Genomic DNA, 10,000 nt, shown 5'->3' on the forward strand with positions numbered 1-10,000 from the left:
CTCTCTCTCTCTCTCTCTCTCATTCTCTGGATACGTCTCTTTGTGTAATCATATCCTTTACATCACAAGTGTGCAGTCACATCTCATGCATCAATACTCTTCAATTAATCTGATTTGTTCTTTGCTCGCTGTCTCTCTCTCTCTCTCTCTCTCTCTCTCTCTCTCTCTCTCTCTCTCTCTCTCTCTCTCTCTCCCTCCCTCCCCACTAGTTTGGCACACTGTAACAGTCCTGTTGGAGTCGACATGGGCTGAAAGTGAAAGAACGCCACAGCAGACTGAGGCAGCCAACTCTGCACCGGCGCTGTCATCGCGAAGCAGGTGAGCGAGGCCGAAGAAACAGCAGTCTGCCGGGAACGTCACTCTCTGGTGGCCTTTCAGTCCGGCACTGAAAATGCATAACCTCCTGAGCAAGCCGTGATGACAGAATCCAGCACTGAGAATTGGATTTGAGTTGAATGAATCTGAGTGGATCACAAGACAGATCGCTGCAGTGGTAATGTGGCTGTAACCCCACTGCTGAACACCCTTGGCTCCGCTGTCCCCTTGATTCTCTTTTTGGTTCATAGGTTCAGTGGCTGGCCATTCACTGCTGTCACATTTCTGCTGAGTCACTGTAGTATGGCAGGATTAGAATCAGAAGAAAAACTCCTCAACCTTACATAAGAGGTCAAATGACCCCCATCTTCCTTTAAACACTTTTTTTTTTTTTTTTTACAAAACTGTATACTTCGTGCCATATACATCCCAGCAAACCATATACATCCCAGCAAAGTTTGGGAAATTAAATAGATTTGTACTTGCCATTTTATAATGATATTCTGTGATTCTATACATTAATGTGTAAAACTGTAAAATTCTCCCAATATACTGTGACTAACCAGTGCTTCATAGGAATCAAATCAAATCAAATAGAAATGTATTTACATAGCACTTTTTAGGACAGATGTTGCAAAGCAGCTTTACAAATGTCCAAGTCCAAGCCCCCAGTGAGCAAGCCAAGTGCGACAGTGGCAAGGAAAAACTCCCTAGAGCATGAAGAAGAAACCTTGAGAGGAACCAAGACTCAAGGGAGCCCATCCTCTGGCCAACAATGGTCACCACAACATGCTGAGCACTTAACACAGCCTTAAAGTAGTAACAAGTCTGATAAATAGTGATAGTGTGTGAGAGATCTAGACAGAGTTAGTGGGTAGGTTTTGAATGCCTTGGGGTTCTAAACTAGATTCTCTATTGATACACCTCCACACAGTTCCTCCTCACTGTGCTAACTCCTGATTGCTAACGTCACTGCTCGACACCGCACAGTACGCCAACACCCCACTGCAAGCGTGCGCCAAAGCCTTTCAGCTCTCGTTCTTCTTGGCTACCATGTAACATTTATTTGGCTAAATAGTGGTTTAAAGGCCCATTCAAACAATGACAGGGTGAAGTGTACTTAAAAAAGGCATTTATATCAGAGTGTTTACAAAAGAGACTCTGACCTTAGAACAGTGCAGAAGGGCGTCGTGGGGGAGGAAGCTATTGATGCCACTCAAAGCTAATTAGCTTTAAGTAATTTCGCTCTTATGCCCATAAAGATTCTGGTTCACGCCATAAGAGTGTGTGCATATGTTGCAGTCAGATGTGATGTATTTGTGGAAGGTTTTATGTGGAGGTCAACTGTGTGTGTGTGTGTGTGTGTGTGTGTGTGTGTGTGTGTGTGTGTGTGTGTGTAAGACCATATTACTAGACAGCACTAATTATAGCTATAATTATAAGCAATATGGACACACAAAAGGAGGGAGTAGAAGCAAGGAAATAATGAATGAAGGACTAGCACACACGCACACACACACACACGCACAGCTTTGCCTTTTAATATAAAGCTCTGTACCTGCTGGCAGTTTGCTTTTTCCTTTTTTCCCCTTTCTCTCCTTTGAAACGCTAAGATGTTCCTCAGATGTTTATGGAGAGCCAGTGAGTTTAGTGAGTAAGCACTATTCCTTCATGGAATTCTCTCGTGAATGCTCTCCGATCTGTTATATATACAAAAAAAACCCTTTGTATTGCATCTCTCAGGTTTTGTGAGTCTAAAAGTCTTCAGCCCACGTCTTAAAATGTCTTCTCATGATCCATTTGAAAAGGTCAGTGTCAGTTACGCTGGAACACTTTTAGAGGAAAGTGTTCATTACATTTGCAGCCTGTTTTTACTCTTCCAGGGGGAGTGTGTTCATATTCATTTATGCCAATGAAATAAAACCTTGAGTGGTGTGAACAGGTGCACTTTCTTACCCCCACGTACACGTACACACACGCGCACACGCTCACGCACACACACACACACACACACACACACACACACACAATTTGCCTCCTCGATGTTACATTCATTAATAGGTTCATTAGGACATGTTTAATTAGATCTTCTAATCCAATCCCAATGAGGCACTTTGACCATCTTATGACTTCATTCTTCACATCTTCTCTCTCTCTCTCTCTCTCTCTCTCTCTCTCTCTCTCTCTCTCCAAAACACTTTCTGCTGACTAGGGAGTCAGCACAGACATCACAGAGGGGCCCAAAGTGCAATTAGAGAGAAAAGGAGCAGGAAAGAGGAAAGCAAGACTCAGCCTGTGGTAATCCCTCTCTGCGCAGACCTCAGAGCAATTATAGTTCTCATAGGGCCCTTCCAAAATCACAGCTATGAAATAATAGAATTTTCCATGTAATTCAGGAAAACTGGAAAAAATATACTTTTATCAGACACGTGCCTTAACTGTACAGCTCAGAGTTAAATGCTCAAGCTCAATGCTTTTTTTTTTTTTTCTGTTGCTATGGAGATGAGTCAAACGAAAACATTTTGGGGTTTTCCTAAAATTAGCAGCTGCTGTAGCGAATGTTACACGTTTTAGACCTGCACAAGTTTTGATGATTTCCGATTCAACTTTAATAAACACCAACATTCATACATGTGCATACACTGACTGTGCACCTAGCAAGAATGAGCAGAAAAGGTGAGAAGAGTTCAGTGAGACTGCCAGCTTCTTTCTGTCCTCAAAAGGTGATACCCAAGCTAGTTGTGTGTATGTGCTTTATGTAAGTCACTACAGTAATCTTTTGAGCAGGTGTGTTTGAATTAAACTCCAGCAGACTAGCAGTCAGTAACACCCGAATGATCTGTAACGCTGTGAGACCTAGTCTAGCATGTGGCATCTGTTCCTTTTACACTCTGAGACTGAGTGGCTAAATATATTTTTATATATTTTTTTATTCTGTATATAATGCAATGAAAGAGAATACTCAGAATGCTGTGTAACCTAGACCTGCATTTTATGACTTATGGCTGTACTTATGGCTGTTCTTATGGCTGTTCTTATGGCTGTACTTATGGCTGTACTTATGGCTGTTCTTATGGCTGTTCTTATGGCTGTACTTATGGCTGTACTTATGGCTGTACTTATGACTGTTCTTATGACTTCTTATGGCTGTTCTTATGGCTGTACTTATGACTGTTCTTATGACTGTTCTTATGGCTGTTCTTATGGCTGTACTTATGGCTGTACTTATGACTGTTCTTATGGCTGTTCTTATGACTGTTCTTATGGCTGTTCTTATGGCTGTTCTTATGGCTGTTCTTATGACTGTTCTGTGGTGCCCTAATGTACCCACTGCTGCATGCCTCACATGTCTACATTGAGTGAATTTGTTAAACACAAGCTAAGGGTGGAATAAATCTAACACTTCATTCTACTGCTACCAGTGTGTTGGTGTATGCATAATAAGTGTGTATGTGTGTGTGTGTGTTTGTTTAAAAGCAGCATTTGGCACTTTCGCTACATTTACTGATTTGATTTGGATAGCCAACAGTCAGTAACAGAAAATGTCTCCTCTCTGACTGGACTAAGACAGAGCTGCTATCTTTTTCTTTCCTTCAGCACTTGCAGTTTGCACTTCATTCTTCTGCACATCTTCCAGTCTGCTTAAAACTGAAATCGGCTGACTGGCACAGAAGAAATAGTCAACACAATCCCCCTAAATTCTGGGTGATTATTTGGGTTTTCAGTTATTTATGCTACAATTACAGGCTGACAGTCACATTCAGGTGCACTGCCATGGTACCCCTGAAACTCAAAGGTGTCCACAGTCAGTGTCTATCCTCACACAGTGTCTACAGACAGTATCTACAGTCAACGCTTACAGTGAGTCTCTACAGTCAGTGTTTACTAGCAGTATCTACAGGCAGTATATATAGACAGTGTATACAGTCAGAGTCTCTAGGCAGTATCTACAGACAGCATATGCAGTTATTCAAAGAATCTGTCATTTTCTTTGGACGTCTGTACACACACACTTTGTCTGCATTCTTGTTTAAGGATGAAAACACATCCTCATCGACATCTGTCATTCTCGTCATCCCTCGCTCATTCTTACCCTCCTGCTGAGAGAGTGAGATAGAGTGACAGTGTGATGAATAGTTTAGTAGGGACCTAAACCAGTTGGGTGTGAAAGCCTGTGTGCGGCCTCACCGTAGGTGATGCTTAATTGTGTGTGTACAGATGAAAGCATCTGAAGTCTTCCTCCCAGGCTTTGTGTGTTTCATGATTTGTTTACCAGAGGATGAGCGTGTGGGTGTGTGTGTATGTCAGAAAGAGTGGAGTCTATGTGTGGTATTATGTGTTTGAATTACACTGCTAATTGCAGCATCCTGTCTGGATGCGTGTGTGTGTGTGCGTGTGTGTGTATGTGTGTGTCTGTGTGTTTGTATGCATATGTTTGTGTGTTTGTGTGTGTGTGTGTATGCATACGTTTGTGTGTGTGTTATCCCTGAATAACAGGAGCACAGGTGCATGACTCGTCCTTCACTTTAATGTGCCATTGATCTCAGACATTGGAGACATGCCAAGCTGCTCAGCACACCAGACAGATTAACCACATAAAGGTGAGTGTAAACACACACACATACACACATACACACACACACACACACACACACACACACACACACACACACACACACATATATATACACTGCACCTTCAGGGAAAAAAGAGAACCCTAATGAAAGCACACAGACATCCACAACTGAGAAGCCAACCAGGCCATCTCATGTCATGTGATCATGATGAAGGCCACTAGAGTGCACCTGTCCAGACAGCTCTCCAGCGCCCAAAACATACTGAACATGCCCCTGCGTTCAGAACGCAGCCTGGAGCCACTCTCATTCATGCTTACATACTTGCCCATCTCCACACACAGAGCACCGTCCATGTTGTAAAAACTTCCCAAGACCCCTTTCTCTCTCTACTGACAGCACTTATGAACTGTATCGTAATATAATACAGTTTTATACCAGTTATTCTCAATTCAGCCCTCAGAGGTGCCAGATGGTCTCTCTCAGTTCCTGGTGCAGTTGCAGTAGGTATGTATTCAGTGTTCTTAATTGCTTGAATCAGGTTTTTTGGGAGTTGGGGTAGAGCACAAATTTTGACTGTTTAGGGATCCACAGCTAGAATGGAGAACACTTATGTTTTATACCACAATACATTCATTAAAGTCTTTTTATATGAGATATATATATATATATATATATATATATCTCCCCTATAAGACGTCAGGCATGACACAGCAATTGTCAGAGAAATAATTGCTGTTCATGCTGCCTACTTTAGTATGTCACTAAACTGCTCACTTTATTCCAAAGTATTATTTAAAGCCTAATTAAAATGTCAGTAACAACACAGCCCATTAATTTAACACAAAAAAAAGATCCAGTTGTTGATAAGCATTCCATAATGAGCCACTGTGGTATGTAGTTTCCACAGATTTTCAAAACAGAAGCCATGTTCTCCATATTACAGGATTATCCTGGCTTTTCAGGCCCACTTAAATGTTTCAGTTTAATTTTGGAACTGCTGGTGAACTTCAGTGGCAGTGTGGCAGTCTCTAGGAAATAAAGAGGAATTCAGACACTCACTGCCACCTCTCTTGGCTACTAAGATTTAAACATGTCATTACAACTAACGTACACAATTCTATTCAACATTCAAACACATTCACTTCTGTGCAAAAATGGTTAGGTAAAATATTGAGGCCATTATTATATATTCCATCAATACCTTTTTTCTATGTAACCACACAGTATGTGTACAGTAGCTACACTAGACTAGAAAACTACTGCAAGCTCCTGAAGCACAGTGCCTCATCCCCCGAGCACATAGCACCTGTGACACAGCCCTGCTTTTCCTGTCCTTTCTCTTCTGACTCTGACAGCGTGACCTTGATCAATCGAGACGGAGCTCCATTTGAGACGAGAGCTCCGTGGACAGAGCCTGCGACACACAGACTCAGTGGAAAAGGCAGGTGAGTCTTAGTTCCCCATATAGTAAATGAACACAGCCAAGTGCCTCCGCTGCTGTCAGCCTCTGCACGTAATGAAACTCTGTACGCCTGAAATATGGCACCATTACAAAAGGAAACTTCCAGAGCACTGTGGAATGCTCAATTTGGCTCGGTTCGGATATATTTGGATGGCACTTTACAGTGCACATTGTCACAAAGGGGCTTTTGGGTCCAGACCACCTGAGATGCCCAGGGGCCTAGGGGAGCCTCAGCAAAGACTAACGGTCTACACAGTACTAATGATAGTGGACGGCTAATTCTGACTGAGAGGTTCCTTGCCAACAAAAATAATGGCAATGACTTACAAGGTCCTGCTATTATAACAAAATTTAAAAATCATTATTAACCTAACAAAATCTGATCTTTACTAACCTAACAAAATCTGATCTTTACTAACCTAACAAAATCTGATCATTATTAACCTAGAAATTCTGATCTTTACTAATTCAGTTGTCTTTGACTTTGTATTGTTCAAAAGACACAACATCATGATTTTGTGAGGTTTGGACACAAACCTACTTTTACTAATGTACCCATCTGCACTAGCACATACCAAAATACTCATCTACTTACTGACTGCCCCTAGTGGCAGAGTGATAGACCTAACAACTCTATGTCCCTTCTTCTAAAACAATACACACTCAATACAAAAAGGTGAAATATAATGGAACAGTGGTAACAAAAATGTATGAGTACATGAAGCTCAAAAATAAAGCTAATCAGGCCATTGTAATTCAAAATGGTGAGATTCGTTCAACACAATGGGACATATCCTTGAAACCATCACTTAGCATAACTGATTCTCCCTGATCACGTAACTACAGGTCAGCTGCTACCAAGCCTTTGCACACAGCTGCTTGGGTTGATTAGGTTTGGACTTGATCGACTGCAAGTTCTCGTAAATCTGGAAGGGTGACTGGTGGTAAGTCCTCCTCTGAACTGATAGGACCAGGCTCTTGAACATAGAGGAGGTGATGCATGCTCCTGACGTAACTGACACCCTGTGATGTGACCACATAGCTGTTCAGTAGAGGAGCAGGGTCTTTTACTAGTGCCAGCCTGTCGGAACCATGCACTGTCTGCATTCTAGGGATTTGCCCTTGGGCAAAAGAGGTAGCTGGTGGGCATTTCAATCATCGCGCATTTCCTCTCAGTCTTTTCCATGTGTTGGTGTCCATCACCCAAGCATGAATGACAGGATTGAGTATGAACTTAGGAATGAAGGTTTTGATTGGTCTGGAGAACAGCCACTGAGCAGGTTGCAAACATGGAGAAGAGTCTGATTGTACAAGCAGGTGTCTTTTGGATCTCGCTGCATGATCCGCTAAAGTCTTTGTCTGTAAATGCTGGGAACATCTGCGAGCGTGTCTGAAGTCCCATATGTCTGAAAACTCTGAGAATTGTCAACACATTGGATAGCAAAGTCCCTTTGCATTGATGGTGATGCTCCTTGTGTCGGGCAGGTGGTTACATTCAAACCAACCTACAAAAGAGTCAACAAGAACATTTTGCATTGCCATGTCTGCAGCAGCTGAACATGGGGACTGAGTGCATTGCATGGTGAACAGCACAAGAGAGCTCTCTATATGTCTACATACGCAGAGGGGCTAGTACATTATTTCCTTTGCCCTGTGCGTTATGGCTTCGATGCCAGGATGACCCCGATGTAGCTGACTGACATAAACTTTCTGTAGGGCTGGTGAAATTACCTACATCTGTCCATGAAGCAATAGCCCATCCTGAATTGAGTGTGTGGGAGCTCTTTTGAAGTAGCTGGCCAGCCATTTGCGATGTTATACACAAGCTACTTGCATGTGACATCACTCTCACCAGCAGCTCTGAATTCATCTGCGCGACGCGATGTGCCTCGGTGGCAGCTAAGAGTTTGTCAACAGTCGGTAGCGATCAAGCTTTCCTTGAAGACACACTGATGCAGCGTGCAAAGATTTCTGTATTTTGGTTATCAAGAAATGGTAATGAGACACCATGGTCCTAGATAAAATCATAAAATCTCTGGGTCCCAAATACCAATGCCAAAATTTCCTTTGTAATGTGTGTGAGTGAGGGCACATGACGCAAAAACTAGTGGTTGGCTAGGTTGGAGACATACAGCACCCAGGCCAGGCTGTGATTGGTCTACTGAGGGAACAACTGGTTTGGCCACATGAGAGTACTGAAGCACAGGGGGTGCACTAAAGCCATTTTTAGTTTATCAAATGCCATATCATGTGTGTCATGCCAGCCCCATTCCACATTCTGGGAGAACAATTCCCTCAAAGGGCCAGTGACTTCACTACACAGAGGAATGAATTTCAATAGCTTGTCCTGCCAAGAAATTGCTGTAGGGCCTGCAAGTCCTGGGACTCAGGCATTTGTCAGACAGCCTTAGGTTTATCCAGATCTGGCTGAACACATTCAGAGGTTAACCTCTGATGCCATGTAGACATGCTAAAAAGAAACAGCAGTAAGAGCTTGTTCTACTTGGTAACAAATCTGCTTTTACTAGTTTAACTTGACACCCACACCCAGGAAAACTCTCATCTACTTCCTCACTACCTCTAGTGGCAAGGAGACCGAATGAACGACTCTGCAGATGTCTTACACTTGAACTGCAAATAATTCTTTCTAAATGCCTGTATATGTACTGAAGTAATATTCTCCTCATTCTACATGCTGTTATGTTTGTTATGTGCCAATGCAATTGAAAAACTACTCTGCATAAGCTGATGATTTGGTCCATTTTTACAGTATTTTTCCATGGTTTCTGGCTAAGAGACAAATTTGTACTTTACAGTTTTAGTTCCAGTTAAATCAAGCTGAGTGCACATAGTCAATCAAATAGGGCAGTAAAAGACCACAGCCAAACATGAAGTTGTGTGCTATAAAAGTCCTACTCAGAGAGATGGTTTTAAAATAACAATATGGAGTCTCTGCCAATTCTGCAGGGCTTATTCATACATACCTACATACACATGCATACATACATAGTCTCACATTCACACACACACACACACTTTGCTTTATTAAAAAGGCACCTGCTGTTGCATATTGCTTCTCTTAGTGTGGTGAGAAGAGTCAAGAGTAGAGTCATTGCAGTGTGAATGTGAATGAGCAAACTCATCCGAAAGTTTTGTCTTTTTGTCTTTGTTCTTTGTACAACTTCACTCATACCGAGTCCACAGACATCTTTTTCATTGTAATTTGTACATATTTTTGGTGAGGTTTTTTTTTTTTTTTTTCACCTTGATGAAATCAAAGGTACTGGAGTGCATGTGTATGTTTTTGGAAGCCTGAAGGAGGCGCTGTTCCACACTCTCATGTGCTTTCTAATCATGAAAAGCACTCTGAGGAAAACACTCCCATTTCGCAGTAGCATGTGTAAAGGCATATGCACCTAAGCAGCCAGGATTAGTAGTCTAACAGGTGTGTATGCGTGTTTATGCGCGCGTGAGCCAGCATGGGTTTGAAAATGAGCCCGAACATAATGTGATACCAATCTGGAACCCCTGCACAAGGCCACCATGCTTAGAATGCACAATGTGGTATTTGAGGTGAGGTGTAGGTGTGTGTGTGTGTGTGTGTGTGTGTGTGTGTTAGTGTGAGCGTAATTAGAGGCTTTTATGA

General features: G+C 42.3%; 1 protein-coding gene across 3 annotated transcripts in view; it reads right to left on the minus strand.

The window, feature by feature from the left end:
- The window catches only part of fgf11a (fibroblast growth factor 11a), a 50,706-nt gene that overhangs the window by 34,429 nt on the left and 6,277 nt on the right, over positions 1-10,000 (minus strand). The window contains exon 1 of one of the 3 annotated variants that reach the window (XM_081694956.1): positions 1,874-2,280. The exons of the other annotated variants lie outside the window; for them this stretch is intronic. The gene's annotated coding sequence lies outside the window, so the exon portion shown is untranslated. Of the gene's footprint in view, positions 1-1,873; positions 2,281-10,000 lie in introns of those variants that run through there. 3 annotated transcript variants of the gene reach the window in all.

The sequence above is a fragment of the Electrophorus electricus genome, chromosome 13 (assembly GCF_041902795.1).
Source record: "Electrophorus electricus isolate QZ-2024a chromosome 13, ASM4190279v1, whole genome shotgun sequence".
Lineage (NCBI taxonomy): Eukaryota > Metazoa > Chordata > Actinopteri > Gymnotiformes > Gymnotidae > Electrophorus > Electrophorus electricus.